Source organism: Lycium barbarum, chromosome 10 (assembly GCF_019175385.1).
Source record: "Lycium barbarum isolate Lr01 chromosome 10, ASM1917538v2, whole genome shotgun sequence".
NCBI classification, from domain to species: domain Eukaryota; kingdom Viridiplantae; phylum Streptophyta; class Magnoliopsida; order Solanales; family Solanaceae; genus Lycium; species Lycium barbarum.
Window position 1 is genome coordinate 91,208,967 of NC_083346.1, and position 19,795 is coordinate 91,228,761.

Consider the following 19,795-nt stretch of genomic DNA (forward strand, 5'->3'; position numbering starts at 1 on the left):
GTTCTTGATTTTCATGCTTCAATATGACTAAATCCTCCGGCTCTGGTAAATATTTTCGTGTTGGACAGTTCACTTTCCTAGTCCAAAAATACGGAATATTATAGCTTGGACCGTATTTCATTCAAATAAATTTCAAACCTCGACGAAGATTATTTTCTTCGATTGGTTTAACTTCTAATATTTACAACACATCTGTACCATTACTCTAACCGCCCATAAGCTTGGGGGATAACCTCGTTTCCGTTACTAATTTTATTTAACTCGCACGCTTTTCATTGCATGAAAACACGGGATGTAGCGTCCTTCCCCCTTTTAGAACATTCGTCCTTGAATGTTAAACTAGTCCTGTATAAGTATACTAGTTATGGTGATCTCATAACGAATCAATTCTAACTAGAACTCATCTATCATGCTTTGCCTTTCTTTGTTTGGCTTAATACCATTCTCCACTTGACATCAGTCAATATTGAATTTTCAAAGAAAGTGATCATAATTTATATACTTCCATAATTGACTACAACTTACTATATCCATCTACGTTTGAGGCTTAGGTCTAGTTTTTCTTATTTTGGAGTCATCTTTCCAGTAACACTGTAGAATAGGAGCTGTCTTTCCTTTGGGTAGGTTTACCATCGCATATTGGTTCCTCTTATCCTCTCTTCTAATTTTTATAGGTCTACTTTCACTCTTTATTTAGGTCGCATAGTCCATAGCGTACCTCCTTCTTGGAGTCATTATTTTAATCCTTCGACATGAACTATCTATAACATTCCCTTTGAATAGTTGAAAACGAGTTTTCTTCTTAGTAATGACTCTCGATTGCAATACTCTCTCGATTCATTAGGAATATCCTTTCAAGAGATATAAGTGAGTCACTTTTCTGATATGATCCTTGTTGATACTCGAAATCGTCGATTCTTTTTCTTGCTCAATAATGGTATTAAGTCTCACATGGTTTGCAAATCTCTCCGACTTCCTTTCTTCCATATGACCATAATAATGATATTGATTCACATATGTAGAGTCTTGATAAATTCAATCTGAGATGTCTTGTCGTAGGTGTCCCTCATTGACTCATTAAAGGCTTCATAGTTTTCGAGAATCTCATAATCCTCTGGTAATCTATTGGAAATTTGCTATAACTACAATGATATAAAAATGAAAGTTCCAAGGCGTAATACTCTTCTGGTAGAACCCCCTTTATTTGATGGTCTCATCGAATTCATAAGTAATCTAACACACCCCAGGGTTATCATAGGAAACATATAACATATACTTATATCATATTCAGAGTAATTGTCCTATTTGTCCTTAATGACAATTCCAACTCAACATTTTGACTCAATTTACCATATATTTTTCCGTCAACTAACCCAGAGTATCACAAATACACTATTCTTGCTTACCTCTTACTCCTCTTTTTAAATACCCAATTGGTTTCATTCTCGACATGTAAATACTTGCAGGTTACATAACCGTTCTTGTGTGATTCGTCTATGAACATCTAATCTTATTCATAAACTTCACTTCCTTTGGTTCGTTCTATTTTATGTATCTCATACATACCAAAGCTCTTTTGTCTATCTGTTGTAACTTATCTCGTCATACTATTTTCTTTCCTTTATTTTTCCCTTGATTAACACATCTTATATTCTACTATCGAAAACTTTATTTCCCTTATTAATTTGTCACTTATAAATTGCAATATCATTAACAAACGACTCTACTGTTAGTTCATTTGCCTCTATTCCAGTATAGCATCGCTATCCTTTAGAATATTCCTTGAGTTATTTGCTCCCAATGTCATGTTGTTCAAGGCATTCACGAATGATTTTTAGTACAATCTCATATACCCGCTCGATTCTTGTTCATTTATTTACTAGCTATAAGATTTTTTTTTCTGCATAGCTCTCACTTTTTGTGTTAGAGTCTATATCTGTCACATCTTAGGATTCATCTTTTCAATCTCTATACTTGTATTTTCCTTCCTCGCTTCCCCCCTTTAAGGGTCATACTTATACTATTCTAAAATCATTTTTCTCACTTCCAATCTTGAATTCATGTATCCCTTTCCTTAATTCCCTTATTATACTGAATCATATTCTTGCCCTTTCCCATAATTTATAGTTGCGATAATCATGTGTGAAGTCTTAACATACTTATCTTGCAGTTTTGTAATCAAGTAATACAACCAACATAGCAATCCAAACAAGGATGTATTTTACTTAGCTCAACCGTTAATTATGAGTCAATTTCTACATTCGCTCCAATTAACAACTTCTTTCCCATAGGGATACTCGAAATAGTAGTATGTCTAGCTATCCATACCATGCATGTAATGTCACCTATCCTATTCTTCGATGCTCAGATTTCACTTATAGCGTCATCTTTCCCTTTTTTTCCCATCTTAAGTTATTCCTCTCTTTCCTGTGATCGACTTATAGTAACTGTAAATGCATTTTCCTTTAAACCCGCTATCTTTGTTTTCAAGGATCTAAGTCTCATGTGCAACTAATACCCCTTATCCCTCATACTCCTTTACTCTTGTGTTGCACTCAACATTAATTTCAAAACCAATTATAATCATATCGTATTTGTCGTTGATGATAGCCTTGCTTTATCGCTTTATCGTCGTACGGTAACTCATAACTCATGTCCACATTTATCTTTCCAACTTATTCCTTCATATACTTTACATGTTCTATCTTGGTATAGGATATTCGTAGGAGATGCGTCTTCCTTTCCTCATAATACGACTACTTCTCAAGCGCGCGTACTTCGCATATTTCCTTTTCTCTCTGTACCCATACTTTTCCTTTAGATTCTTTCCTCTTCAATTTATCTTATTACCTCCCGTTTTATAATCAATCCTTTATTCCTCGCACAAGAAACCTTATTCTTAACTCAGTACCACTTTGTCCTTCAGAATATATTACTTCTATACTATCCATTTTTTGCTTCCAAAACTTATTCTTGTCATTCTGATCATCCTCTCTCATCCTTATTATGCTGATTCTTTCCCTAACAATCGTTCTATTTTGTTATTCATCTTCCCGTAGTCTTGGTGTTTTACATCCAGCCAAAGACATCACTTGTGATCTCGATTATACAAATCACAAACTGTTACTACTTTGCCATATCATTATTCTCTGATTTCTTTTTCAAGTTGACTTTCTTTTTCCTTTTGCTTGCTATCATTTCTGTCATTGTGAAACCTCTATGTTGGACTTTCCACTAACAATGTCTTATAAGCTTATTTATCTACTGCCCCATGGCTCGCTTATTGGTTTCACACTTGTATTCACTACTCATTCATATAGAACATGTCGCATCTTTAGTCGTTTCCTCGCTATACTTTACTTACTTGGTATCACAATTCTTGCTACGTTCTCAATATATCCTGATCATAATCAACTTTATAGAGTGCCACTTCTTGATCTCATTCACAATCCTGCTTACAAGATAGAATAAACCTCATGAAGTAAGCATACTTAAACTGTTACTCCTTTTGATCAGCCCTATTACACTTACCACATAAGTTGTCTTACCAATGTATTCACATTCGTTATAACCCTTCGTATTTCGTACCCCTGTCTCAGTCATGCTGTTACCTGATCTTTCTAATAGACTTGTCACACTCTATTGGAGTTACCCTTTCTCTTCTATGTCATGTTTTAGTACTACCAGTCTCCCTAATTTACTCTAGTATTTCTCTTTACTATATCAATGTCGATCTTATAATTACCGTTACTATCAATTCGACAACATTTACCTCATCTCTTGTAGTTGTCAATGATACTCCTAACTTAATCCTATCCTGCCATTACTTTTTACACAACATCCTTTCCCGTTGGGACATATTACAAGCTTATATTTTTATCTCCTTTAAATTCTAGGAAAATTTTGGCAGAGTTTCCTCTATGTTTCTTACTATCCAAAACCTACACGCAGCAAATACCAACAATGCCTCACAGGCTAATATATATATACAACATATCTCAGCCACACAGGGCTCCCAATTTCAAGTAAAAGTAAAAAGATGTCGAAACATACCTCATATATCACACCTCGAGATGTACCTGATTGTTTAGCGATCTGCCCTGTTATACCTTTCTATTTACTTTCCCTTTCATTCTTCAGCTTTACATTTCAATCATGCCTCAATATTCTTACCTTAGCCAACATACATCTTTCGTGCCGTTGCTTACCTTTGTACCGATTCATTCAATTTGTTCAGTCAACAAATTTAAAACTGAACTTATCATCAAGAGATACATTTAATCAATTCCTCTGTTGTACTGACACTGACTTACCTCTATGAGAACCAATCCATTATCACATAAACACATATTCAGATAATGTAGCCTCAACGAAATCACTTACCTCTATAACTTCCAATATCATCACCCACTATCTTCTGTCAATACTTTTCTTCTGCTGAAATCAAGGGTTAGTATAAGGAATCTCATTTCCTATAGCTTGGCTCTATCGCACGATCTTAGATATGAAAGAAGAGTAACCATCCTAAATTCCCTGTAACCTCATGTTTATAAATGTGGCGCGCAACACACCATAAACAAGACTCTACTAGACACGACTTTGCAGACAACCCCTAGGACGAACTGCTCTGATACCACTCTGTCACACCCTAATTCCGATAGGGCATGATGGGCACCCAACTCTTACTTAGAGCTGAGCGAACCCTCTGGCATTCACATGATGAAACTGGACATATAAAAAGAATTTTGGAAATATAATAAAGTACTTTCCGTCAAACCATAGAAATTTGCGAACGATACTCAATATAAATATATACCGTACCCGGCCCTCTAGTGAGGGACTCCGTGAAGTAACCATATATATACCGTACCCGGCCCTCTAGTGAGGGACTCGGTGAAATAATCATATATATACCGTACCCGGCCCTCTAGTGAGGGTCTCGGTGAACAATGCAATGAAACTATGCACGAATACGTACCCGGCCCGGGACTCGGTGAAATGATGTAATAACGTTATGCATGAATAGAATATCCGGAGCAACCATATACAAATTAAATAATCATCTGAGACTCAATAGAATAATTAGAATGAACCAACACTGGAGAATAAAAGACAACTATCATGTCAAGTACCACTGAGAACTAGAATTCATTGGAGTCATGTATGTTCATCGTTCGCTCGTTTTATGTAATTCTTGCCAAAAAGAAAGAAGGGATTGCTTTAAATATATATAGAAGCAAATGAATGCAGGTGAGACTCATAAGATTATTTCTGAAACTCTTTGAATAACCTGGAAGCATAATACCCTCGAATGTCACTATGGACTATAATATCAAAATAGGACTTCAGGAAACATAGACACGTATCAGGACATAATGAAATAGCTTCTGGAAATCAAGAACATTAGCCATTCTAGTATTTAAGAATAGAAGCTTTTTTGTAGTTTATACGTTCGTCGTCCGTTTGTTCCATATAGACCATGCCAAAAGAAGAAAAGGGAATAGCCTTAACATACCTTGTCGCTTCTCAAGTTAACCATAACTTAGGTCTCGGGCTTCACCAATCTACAAACAATACCAAATATGCCAATAATTAAATTAGGATACTCTTCCAAACCAACCCTTAATTTCTTAGAAATCTAACGATATTCGGGTAGCATCTTCCTTAAAAACTTAATAATATTCATGATTCCAATTTAGCAAAAATATCAGTCACAATACCAATAACAATATCAACAAATACATATCCAATTATAATCAAATCCATTCTTAGATCACCTCCAAAACAGCCCAATATACATTCCTATACCGATGCTTGTATACACATCTTTATTTTCCTATATACATAGTATAACAACCACCAAACAGTCCACATGATAACAACAACAATTTATCCGATTTCCGATATAGTTTTCGTAATTCTTTCATCTAGCAACGTAGATACGACTCGGATAACTCTAAATACATCTAGGAGAGAGGATTTCTTACCTTATATGTCAAGATTTAATCTTCTTCCACCTTACTTCATTACGAAGAAAGCCCAAATTTAACAACGCGATAAAAAGAAACAACGAGATCAAAGCGGTGCGAAAAAAATCCATTTGTTGTTCTTGAGGGGATTACATTTTCTTTCTTCCTTGAAATGAAGAAGACGTTGTTGTTCTTTCAAACATGAAACATTGATACTCTTTTTAGAATTAAAATATGTTGCTGCTTGCTAAATGTATATCTGCAGCAAACATGTATCCTCAAGTGAGTTTTAACCAAATTAATATACGATACATAATTGATACTTGTCCTTACACGTAGGGCCCTATGGTCCACCGCTTAGGAAAATGTATAGCTACCATTAAAATTTATTCCCAACAAACCCTATATAGCATTAGTCATATATTTGTTTCCTTGTAATGCATACACGTGGTCATGCCAATACACATGTCCCTTTATTCCTTTTTTATGAAAACTTGCTTACTTTATCTCGTGCAATTTAATTCCCTACTCCCAATTTATTTAAACATGGACCACCTTTAATACACTTCGTATACTAATTATCATAATCATGTGGTAGAACTCTAGTCCATATCCTCTTTATACCTACACAAATATTATTCCCAGTTACCATCGTCACACTTGTCAAGGCCTAAATTATTTTTGGCCTTCATTCCTCATATATACCAAGTTCTTGATTTTCATGCTTCAATATGACTAAATCCTCCGGCTCTGGTAAATTTGTTCGTGTTGGACAGTTCACTTTCCTAGTCCAAAAATACGGAATATTATAGCTTGGACTGTATTTCATTCAAATAAATTTCAAACCTCGACGAAGGTTTTTTTCTTCGATTTGTTTAACTTCTAATATTTACAACACATCTATACCATTACTCTAACCACCTATAAGCTTGGGGGATAACCTCGTTTCCGTTACTAATTTTATTTAACTCGCACGCTTTCCATTGCATGAAAACACGGGATGTAACAAACAGGATCCTTGGTGCACAAAATGGGAGCAAACAGGTACAACATGAGCCCTTATTAATCATTTACAAAAAGGGTTTCAAATTAGCAGACATGAGGCAAAATAGCTAAACTTTCTAGACATAATTAACTTAACAGGGCAAAACAACATAGAAGACAGGCAGGACACATAACATCAGTACTTTTAGATCATTTATAGTATCACTTATCACATTTTAATCAACCAAGGACCATATCTAACACAGTGCAGGATTAGATCATATGCTCAAATGGTAAAAATAAAGACTAAGCTAACACATGTTAATACCAACATTTAAAAGCTAACAATGCTCTAATCATGCCATATAACAACTAATCTAATCAACTCTAACTAAACATTATAAAGATCATAACTAACCAGAACAAAAATTAACATGTAATACATGGTTAACATAAGCAGATTAGGCCAAATAACACCCAAGGAATTTCCAGCTAAAACAAGCTATATTAACACCCAAGGCATTTTCAACGCTATATTAACACCTAAACCATGCTTAACTGAGAGCAAACATTGCTATAACAACACATAAGACATATTAAAACTAAGTTAAGCTAAACTAATATATAAAACTAAATAAATCTAGCTAAAGCTAACATATAAATAGGCTTAACTATTAAACTAAACTAACACGGGAAAAACATTATTTAGCTAACTAGCTCATCACATAAACATGCTTAATCACAAAAATGACAAAAATAAGCTAACACATAGCAATTAAAGAAACAGAAAAATGCAAAAATAAAAGAGAAAGGGGAATTACCTCTCTTTTGTGCAGCCGTGAAGAGATTTGGACTTGAAAACTTCATTGCTTCACCCCAAATGCTCAAAATTGTCACGACCCAATTTGGCAAAGATGTGCGGACACTTACCTTCCCACCTCGGTAAGAGAACCCTTAGCCAATGATAATAAAGACGTAATTAAATAAGTCAAATAAGCGGTTGAGAATAAATCACGTAAGTCTGACGATAATAAAATAGAAAAGGTGCGGAAATAAGGAAATACACCCAGGGTCTGGTCTAATCCAGACAAGATCATCAAACTAGAAATATACAAGTCTGGAAATATAATAATACATCAAATCTGTATATGTCTCAAAATGGAATGTAAGACATAAATAAGAGGAGTCTTCAAGGCAACGAGTGTCTCGTCCTCACCCTGTAAACTCTAAGCTATATTGATAGCGACTATTAGCCACGGAAGACGGAAGCAGATCCAAGCTGGAACTCTGCATTCATAAAATAATGTAGCAAGTACAGGTCAGTACAAAACCACAGTACTGGTAGGTATCATAGGCCGACCAAGTATAGCTAACATAATTTAGACAATAAAGCAAGATAGGCAGATAAATCAACAAGTATAAGTCAAACACAATCAGAACCAAGTACATGTCATCACCTAAGTGGAAGCATCAAAACCCAAGTGTGCCAAGTCTCAATATATCTAATCCGAACCCTACAACACAAGTAAATCACCAGATCATCACAATATAAGCCATAATGCAATGCAATGCAATGCAATAATGTATGAATGCAAATGCCATGCAATATTGTGTACACATGTACTCCGGACGGAAGTATTGACGTCCTGGTAGCACAACCCATAGGGGACCCGCGACGTCCATGTACCTCACGCAATCCACAATTTCGGGACAAACATTGGATATCGGACTTCTCATATCACTCCACTCAATCTACGATTTCGGGACAACTATTAGATATCGGACTTCTCACATCACTCTCATGCAAACTCAGTCCAGCTCATCACAGTGTTTCCTCAAGTATCAACAATGTATCATAAGTAAATCACGAGAGATGAGAATGCGTGCAATGTATGAATCAACATCAATAATAAGATCAATATCACAAGTACCAGTATGGGTACGCCAATCATATCATGAAAGACTACACAAGTGATAAAGAATACTATTCTCGTATCATCATCAACAAGTGAGGTAGCACAATATCATGAACAAGATATATCAATAGTCTCCAATGTCTACTATTACCACGCGGCATCAAGCCAATAACAATAAATCAATCAAGTGACAACATAACGGGATGGCTAGCCCCAATAATTCAACAGGGCCCAACCTAAGACAATATCCAACCCAACTTCATACCCGAAGGTTTACATGCTTTCTCTGGCAATATCATCTAAATATATTCTTCGCTAAATGAAGTCTCACCAAAGGTAAGTCATAACCTACCTGGATGGCCGAACAATAATACACCAATAATTACTCCTTAGCCTTGCCCATCCGTTGAGCCTCAAGATCAAGAAAGTCTAGGCATATTCGAAATCTAGATTAGAAATCATGAAGATCGATGCCTATATTGCTATCATTCAAATTAGGTCAAAAACCAACCTTAGAATTTGAGGAAACGGGGCCCATAAGGTCAAAATGGGAAATTCGGGGGTAAATTATCCAATTAAACACTAGGTGCTCAAAACCCAACGACTAATTGCTAAATTAACTCAAGGATTCTCCCAATTTCGACATCCGAGCAAAACCCCCAATTTTGAGTATAATCCCTGACTCTTAAATTAATGAATTCAATACTAATAATGGAAGGTATATGATTAACAACCTTAGATATATAATAATCTAGCACAAACCCAATCAAGATCATCATTTAGAAGCCTAGATAGAATATCCATTAAACCCACTTTTAATCTTTCATTACTTAATGAACTACCAAGATGGAAAGGATTCTAAGATGATTAGGGATTATGAAATAGTAAGGGGATTAGAAGGACATACCACCAAGAATCTTCTCCAAGTATCCAATAGAATTGTTCCCAAGGGCTCAATTTTCAGAATGGAAATAAATGAGGGACTTAAGGCATTTAAAACTTCATTTAATGAACTAACTGCCCGTCACCCACTTCCGCGACCATATTACTGCTCCAGCAGTGCCGCCCCAGCTGTCCCATGACCGCTATAGCGGCCATGCCAAAAGGCACAGACTGCTTTAGCGATACGGCTGTCGTGCTGCTGGTGACGCCAAAGCGGGCATCAGACACCAGAAACTTTCCCAAGTTTCACATTTCAACTCGAATTTCCGACTAATTCCCAAGGTCATTTGCTCACAAACCACATACAAAAACACAATACGAACGCGGTCGTGGCCTCAAAATTCCCAACGGAGGTCTCGTTGACCGAGTCAACCCCCGATACCACAATTCTAACTTCCCAACCCAAGTCCAAAGTGCATCCGAGTGCATTGGGAACCGAACCAGTTATACACACAAGTTCTAAAAGACCATCCGGACCTGTCGGAATCGACGGATTTTTGAAAAAGGTCTGTTTACCTAAAAGTCAACTTTGAGTCAACTCTTTTTCATTTAAGCCCAAATTTCACAAAAAGTCACCCGAATCAAGTCTAAACACCTCAGGAAGCGTGTCAACGGTCCCCTCAGGTCAAAAGTGAGCTAACAAGCTCAAGAAAGGGTCAAAAGGGCTGAAAATGCAATTACGACCAAACAAGTTGTTACGTCAGATACCAGTTAAATAATCGCTAGTCCTCGAGCGATAACGAAGAGAGGACATAAGATACTTAAATCGGCAATAATTGAAGATATCGGCCACACACGTCGGACTTCTCTTTACAGGAAGGATTCTCATCGAACACAACTGAATCCCAGCGAATGCTACATAAACCACCAGAACAGTACTTCTCCAACACGAACATGGAAAATTGGATGAGCATTCGATAGATCTAGTGAAATCTAACTCATAGAACAAGGGTCCAACAATGGGTAGTCTCAATGGCCAATACACCTCGGCTCACTTGCCCTCTTTTCCAACTCGCAAGACACCCTTGCCGGGTGTAACATTAAAACCTGATTGTTCACTCTACCAGTCACAACTCTCTAACTTAGCTCGAGCTCCAGTTCTCATATCTCTGCATTCAAATTTGCTTAGCAATTTGTCCTCAAATAACAATTTGCTTTTACCCGAATTCTCTGATTGGACAACACCGCAATCTTGAACGCGATCAATAGGCCCTACAAACACTTTCTCAAACCAACGCAATCCTTTAAAACTTGGTCGCAAACCATAACCCATTCTAAACGATAAAATACTGTGATTCCGCTAACTCTTTCTCCCACATCTTCTAAAGCCATTACTCGTACCGCGATTTCTTAGAAACATATGAACACACATACCAAATTTCTGAACTCATAACTACTCTTGCCGGAAAGAATCCTTGATTCATCTGCGATCTATGCGCAATTCTATCAAAACTGATCTTACCTGCAGCCAACTTGTCCAGTTCAAAATCTTTTTCAACCTTCATATCACAATACAGGAATCTATACCACTGAATAGCTCGTCGAGCAACCAATTGATCACTATAGAGACCTCCATGCAACAGTTCCTCCTCAAATCTGCACTAGGCTCATTGCCTACTTTTATTCTGTCCCAAATAACTGTTCTCAGAAAGTATCATCAAATCCACTAGAGAACCCTTACAAAGCTCGGTAAGTCTGCCATACCCCAAATCTGAGCCGAAACGATTCGAGTCCTTAGATATCTTCCTGTAGGTGAAATCATAGACCTTTAAGCTTAACTCAAACCACACTGATCCTGAATGAAAGTACTACTCTCGAATATTACTAATAGTCATTAGAACCGACTCCGAATTCGAAACAAATCACAACCATACCACGCATAACAATTCCATTCTATCACTTCCGACTCTACAAGTTAAGTCCTATCCAAGGTATCAACTTAGTATCAAAGAGTTATACCTTATGATTTCAATCTTCATATTTCTCAACCTTTACCTGATACGCAATTCTGAAACAACCCCGAACCTTTCGACGCGAAACCTGAATCCCCGTATAGTGATTATATAACCATCGAACTTCTCACAGTATTACCTCGATATGCTCGTAAATTCTCTGAAAGTATCTAGTCTTACACTGTCGCTCTAAATCTCACGCAGTCACCCCAAAGTCTTTAATAACCAAAAGCGCTTACCCAAATTGTCCAGTCAATATTACTTGCGATCATATTGTATTACCACGAGTAAGGTCCTTCCCGAAAATATAACTCTAGTCCTCACATGATAGGAATTCCACAATCCTTTCTCTTAAATCACACTGACTCATTCATTGCAGAAGGTCACGAAACTTATCAGACGGTGTACCACCAAGTCACTTTTTGTAAACCTCAACAAGTTGGTTCACTAAAATATGTTTCTCACTAGTCGCGGATCACGAACCTCACGGAACTCTGTCATATTACTTAGTCCATCCCTATAGATTTCCTTTTTAAATTCATGCAACAAACACATCTCAACTGGAATATGCAAGAAAATGACACCACAATCCATACTGACCCAAGAAATCCCAATGGTGTACCCTTTTTTTTATCGATTCACAATCATCTATACCATTTCTTGACTCGTCAATTCCCAATTTTCTAATCACCTCACGATCATTGATACCGTAACCAATCCTCGAATCCACTCTATCGAATACCACATAATCATAAATCTTGCAAACTAGCCGAATTAATCCTGAAGATAGGATCGTACCAGACACTCTGCACATTAGCATTTCCTTGACACTTACCACTCCAAACTGAACACTCTTTAAATATAGCGTATCACACAACAGTATCACTAATATCCTTATGTATCCCACTGAATCGTCCTTGCCGAATTGTTTTACTCAATTCCCGAAATATATACAAAACTTAACTCAGTTAACCCACCACTGATCTACCATTTCAAGCACCCACGTTTATGAATCCATTACTCAAATCTTTAACATTACTAGTCCTCGAAGAATCATCTCTTACCTCAATCATCGAATCTGGACACCTCTAACCACTCGTACGCCAATCCTTTTTATTCAATCCCATAAGTCGAGTAGTAACACCATTAGTAGCGGGATCTAGTCAAATTTTCACAATGAATACAATGTTTCTAACCTCAGTCCAACACTGACCTCTGTTAGTTTATGTCTTAACCGAACATACCAACTCATCCATAAACTCTCAAGCCTACTCTACACAGTCCCATCACAACCAAGATCTCCCATCACTAATTCTTGTTCCCACGATTTTCTAGCTACCCTTAACCTCGCAGATCCCGATCAACTGCATCGGTCACTCTTTTACTATATGTCATGATATAATACCCATGCAGTCCAACACAACTCACGTACTCTCACCTCAAGTCTTACGAACCTCAATCTCCTGAACCCGATAGCCAAATGCCTCATTGTAACCTTTCAGTTCCCGTATTCCATCTCAAATCGCTCTATCACTATCAACCAACAACACTTAAATCCACTCTATCCTCTAAACCAATCATCCCTCTGAGCCGAACGAACCACAAACAATATCAGTACTTCTCTTCAACCCGAAGTGTAGCAATCAGTAACTTCCCAAGTCATTAACTCATCACATACGCCCATAATTGAAGTCATTTCTATCAGTCGATTACTAGCTCCTCAGAAGCCTACAACCCAGTCAAATATACCGACCAACGATGAGACCATAGTATTCACTTACTAACAGAGTAGTCCTTAAACATTAGCGAGCTTATATTGAGTATGACCTTTAGTACCATATCTCTGACAGATCACGTGAACCTGTAAGTACGACCGTTACCAACACATGCCTAATTATTCCCACAAGAGTCAATACTCTATAATAACCATAACTCAGACAACCATATCCATCGATACCGTTTTGTCATGCCGAACCCCCTTTACCTTTCACAACCGAACACGAAATTTTCCCTCGCATTAATTGCAACCTTATCCTAACAGCCATGTCAGATTTCGATTTGTTTCTTTCCCAATATCACGAAAAGTACTCATATCCAAGATATTCTAAGAAGTCTTACTTCGGTACGCACTTTCCACAAAATCTTCCTTCATGTCCTTATTATCAACTTCTTTTCTTTATTACTCGCGATCACAATACATTGCCCACATTTGATATCATCACCAAACTTACACTTGTTCTCACATACCAAAGTCTAATACTTTACTGTTACTGAATCGTCGACCCGCTATTAGTTCATCAGTGCCACGCGCACCATCATAAAGCCTTGACGAAGCTAAAATCAAACCGGTCATATCATCGAGCAACCTATTATTATTAAGCCACAATTGCACTTGTCACTTCCGAGCAACCCCACGCTGAAACATGGAGACCCTGAACCCTCTGAACTATCTTCCCATTTCTCACGAACTTTCACAATAACGAGTCTAATCGCTACTCCACATAGAAATCGAGTCTAACCGTGACTCCACACAATCAAAACCTTAGGCCATAACTTGTGACTAAACTGGATCACGTGTCCGAATTAGGATAACACCTCTCGTACCATACCATGATGCGGAATATAGATCAACCATTCACATAAGAATTTAAGGACGGATTTTCATCTTCCAATGATGATCAAGATAAGAAGGTCCAGATACCAATTGGAATCGACTAGATACTAATTTGAATAAAGTCGCACGAGAGAATGAATGAATTCAAAGTTTTATAAATGTCTTGGTGTATCATGTGCCTGCATCTTACAAGACCTCTTTCTGAGTAATTTAACATTAAGTCTTCAAGTATAACTTTCTTGTGTACTTACTCTATTTTGGGCTTTGTTAATGGGCTGCCTGAACCTGCTTACTACTTGAGTCCATACATGTTTATTTCCATGGGCCTTCGAATGTCATGAAGGTTTTTGCTTAATTGCTATAACTACATATGTGTTTCTGTATATACCTGATATATATATATGCTTAATTCGAATGTTTATTTGTTTAAGTTCTTGATAATTAAGTAAGTTTAGATGCTTTCTAACTTGCATATTCCTTTTCCCACTTTGTTTGCACGGGGCACCTCCATTTGGGCCGATTTCTCTTGCATAAAACCTGTTAGGCCTGAGGCCCAACCCCTTCCTTAATCGAGTCCGAATCTGAGTAAGGGAAGCAAATATGTTGAAGGCCCACCTATGGATAAAAAATAGGCAACTGGTGGGCTTAGGTAGGCCCACTAGCCTAACTCTTCTTCTATATATATATGTGTGTGTGTGTGTGTTTTCGTATATCATTGTATATAAGTTGTATATGTGTGTGTGTGTGTGTGTGTGTTTGTATATCATTGTATATAAGTTGTATATGTAAACAACACTTGTAAATATTAAAACCCTTTATATGCTTAGAACCTAGGAAATACGTTATTTTTATTAGGAAGTCGTTTAAATGATTTTTAAACCTACTTAACTCTGAGATATGCATGAAATCAGTGTTCAACTGTTTCTTCAAGTATAAAACTGGTTTGGTAATATGGTTAAGACTAAATGATTTTTTAGAAATGGAGCTAAGTTGCATTTTTGTGCCTTTGCCCCCTTTACGAAATCTGGAAACATAATGGATGAAGGATTAAATTAGCTTTGGCCCGTAATCCCACTTTGAACCATTTTTTAAACTGTTTTTCTCGATGGACCGAGATGACAAGTGGATTGGAATTTGAACCTCAAAATGATTTGGACACAGGGCACATTTGTAGAATTAAGATTGACAAAAAATGGAAAGACATCATAATTTTACCAAGTAAAATGGACTCTTGCATAACTTTTTTTTGACTTAAGCCAATTTTCAAAAAAAAGATCAAAGTATTTTAGGCCAAAGTCCAACTTAAAGGGACAAAATCAAAGTGGAATATACTTGGACCAAATTTTGGGTTAAGATGGTTTTGGATATGGCATATATTTAGCATATGTGAGCTTCAATGGGCTAAAATTGGACTCACTAAACTTTTTATTTTTTCTATTATATTTATATATTATAAAGGTAGATATACTTCAACTATTCTCTTATATATACGTAATAAAAACCTATAAGGACTAAATTCTTATCATTAGAACAAAAATAGTAGCGACTCTATTAGAGAAATCCCGACTGTGTCTTGGTCTGGAAATAAAGTGAGTTGAACACTTATACGGATTTTTGAAACCAAAAACCCCTTTTCTAAGGGGACATTTTGCCGAAATTTTGAATTTATGATAAAGAATGACATTTTGCGATAAAGTAAACACCTTTAAGCAAATAATTACATTAATCACACATTGAAGCTCGTAGGTTAACCGTATTCTACGGATCCTTAATACTAGGGTGCTTAAAACCTTCCCTAGGGGATCACCAGAACCCTTACCTCGAACTCTGGTCCTAAAAGAATTTTTCTCTTGCTTAATAAACCCTTTTAACCTGATTTTCCAAATTTTCCTTAAATAAATTAGGTGGCGACTCTAAAAATACTAAAATCCATTTAGAGAAGCAACAACATCTTAGTAGCTTTTATGCACTAGCGTAAAAGTGAACTGTAACACTGGGAGTTATGGAAAAACTGGAGTTCTTGTAGGTTTGGAGAGCAAAAGAAGTTCTCAATTTACAAATTAGAAAATCAGATCATTTGTAACATCGAAGCAGTCCTCAATGTGGCATTTCCAAGCATTGACATTGGAGGAAGTTGGATAAGTATTTGTGACACAATTAAGAAACTTAGCCTTGTACTGATATGCACACCTGTTTGCTGGAAAGAAACCTACTCTAGGTAAAGTAAAACTCAACACTGATGGGAGTTTTTGCAAGGAATCTAGAAGAGCTGGTATTGGGGAAATTATCAGAAATTAAGAGGGAGATCTTATTATGGAATTTTCTATTCGAATAGAATGTGTTTGCAATAATCATGCTGAAGCCCTTCCAGTTGAATATAGTACTACATGGTGCAGATAGAATGACATTGATAACATTAAAAAAGAACATGATTCCCAAATCATTGCCAATATGCTTATCAATCAGGGCGCAGACAACTTAAAGCTCAACCAAACCATCACCAAGATCCTCAAGACAATAGAGGGCATCTCTGTACAAATCTCACATTGCTTTAGAGAAGTTAACACTTTTTCAGACTACATGGAAAAGCTAGCCTCTTCAAGTAGAACTAGGACCTTATACCTTTCTCATAATAGCTTACCTGGAGAAGCAAAAGGACTGGTTCAACTTGATAAGTGGCAATTACTAACCTTGGAAGAAGATTTGAGAAATTCAATTTCTTTGTAAGCTAATCTACTTTTTGTAATATGGAAAGAGACTTGTCCAGGCTACCTCTTTCCTTTTTAAGGTTGTTTTATCAATCTTCTTTTGTACATTAGAGGCAAGGTTCCATGTCCCCCTCTAATAATTGTAATTTTCTTACTTAAATTAACATGTTAGGGGTCAAGCCAAACCCCCCACACCTTAGGTCCACAAACTAATGGTGATGACTTAACATAAAAAATAAAAATAAAACTATAAGACTATATTCTCATGCCGTTCTTAATTTCCACATGTTTTAGCTAGGAGGGTTTCCCTTAAAATAAATTGTATAGATTATGATTATGATTTGATGTACCAAAATGACATAAGTTTATTCCAATGGATTGACGTGAAATCAACTCGTCAAGCACCGCCACGTATGCGCAACTAATTTTCACATTCATTCACACATACTTGGTACACTCACTCTTGTTAGGTCCTCCTTTACCTTTGTTTCTTCTAACATAAATGATCGTAAACCATTCACGATCAATGACAAAAAATAAGTTGCACCATTGGTAAACATATCTTGTTTACTCTAGAAGCTTTAAAGAACTGATCGCCCAACTCCTCTCTGTGCCAGGAGTGGTCAATGTATTATTTCTATCTCAAAATGGGAAGGAAACACTTAAATATCATGAAACTTGCATTGTATGTCATCCTAGCCATTAGGTGCCGAACATTACTTCAAGAAAAATTGTGTATCATGAACCTTGCATTTTAGTATATGATTCAAGAAAACTTTTTATGAAACCCCATTCTAGTCTAATTGTAATACTTTTACTTATGGTGAAATTGTAATTAAGGTAATATAGGATGTGTAGTCCTATTAGAATAGGGTTACCTTATTGGACTAGGAGAAAGAAGACCTTACTTCTATATAAGGAGGCCGTTGTGATGAATACAAAGCAGAAAGAATTCTCCCATTATTCGTGTCTCTCTAAATTCTCGTCCCTGTCTCAATTTTAATACGATATCAGAGTCACATTATAAAGAACACAAAAATCCTAAAAACAATGGCAGATGACGGTAAAGAAACCAGCGATGACAGCAAAGGAATCGCCAGTGAAGAAAACAAAACTCAAAGAAAAACTAACTCTCCCTACGACATTATGTCGAATGATAACAATGGAATTGTGGTGACACAAGTCCAATTGAAGGGTGAGAATTATAAAGAATGGTCTAGATCCATGAGGACAGCCCCAAGAGCAAGAAAGAAGTTCGGCTTCATCGACGATACGATTACGAAGCCGGATGAACATTCGCTGGACTTGGAAGATTAGTGGACTATAAACTCACTGTTGGTGTCGTGGATTTGCAACACCATAGAACAAACACTTCTCTCAATGATTTCACATAAAGAGGAAGCGAAAGAATTATGGACGAGCATCCGAGAGCGAACGACCATCATATGCAACAACTAAAGGTGGAACTTGTGGAGTGCAAGCATAAGGGAAGGCCACAGTGGATTTATATGGAAAACACACTATGTTGAGGGAGGAATTGGCAAAGTACGAATAGATTCCAACTTGTACGTGCGGAAAGTGCACGTACAATCTAAGAATGGTCCTAGAAGCCAAAGATAAGAAGAAAAAGTGCATCTCTTCCTCATGAGAATGGATGAGACAACGTATGGTATGGTGAGGTCTAACATACTCGCCTAGGAACCATTTCCATTATTGAACAAGGTCTATTCGAAGCTTGTGCAAGAAGAGCATGTGAGGAATCACATGGAAAATGGAGGACCAGAGTGAAACCCTTACCGTGACCAAGGTAAAGGGAAAAATGATGGTGCATTCTGCACACATTGCAAGAGATCCGAACATGTTGTGGACGAATATTTTTGGCTCACTGGTTATCCGAATGGGTGTCCATGAAATAAAAAAGAGACGATAAAATCGGTGGAAGAAGATGAGGATGATAACACCAGCAGGGGGGTGGACCGGGATCCAGTCGTGGAAGACGCAATTACAGGGCTAACATCTTGGTCGTCAAAGAAGGAACTCAGGCATAGACAGGACCAATGAACACAGGCAAGATAGGACTTCATAATTTGAGCTTCCAAATAGAAATAGCTCGGTGTAGACGAGAGAAGGAACAACCATCATAATAAAAGGATAATGTTGAAAGATATCCTTTAGGTTCCGGATTTAACACGCAATTTAATTTCTGTGTCATAACTTACTGATCATTTAGATTGTGATGTAAAATTTAACAAAATTATTTGTGCTATACAGGATCCCACCGCGAGAAAGCTGCTTGGAACGGGTGAGCGTCGACGTAGGCTTTACTATTTTTGAAATATGCCGCGGATACAAGCTTTGAAGGAGGAGCCAGTTGATTGGTTCGATATTTGGCACAAATGGTAAGGTCATCCTTTAGCACAAGTAACGAAGTCCATTACATCATTAGGCATAAAAGAGAGTAGTATTGAATCAGATAAAGAATGTGCTATGTGCCAAAGGGCAAAGCAAACAAGAAGTGATTTTCCCTTAAGTGATAATATAGCTTCAGCTATCTTTGAATAATTCATTGTGATTTATGGGGACCGTATAGAGCCCCTTCTTCTTGTGGTGCTTTGTATTTTATTAATGTTGTGGATGATTGTTCGCAAGCCGTGTGGATTTTTCTAATAGTAGACAAGAAATAAGTGTCCCAAACCCTAAAAAATTTCTT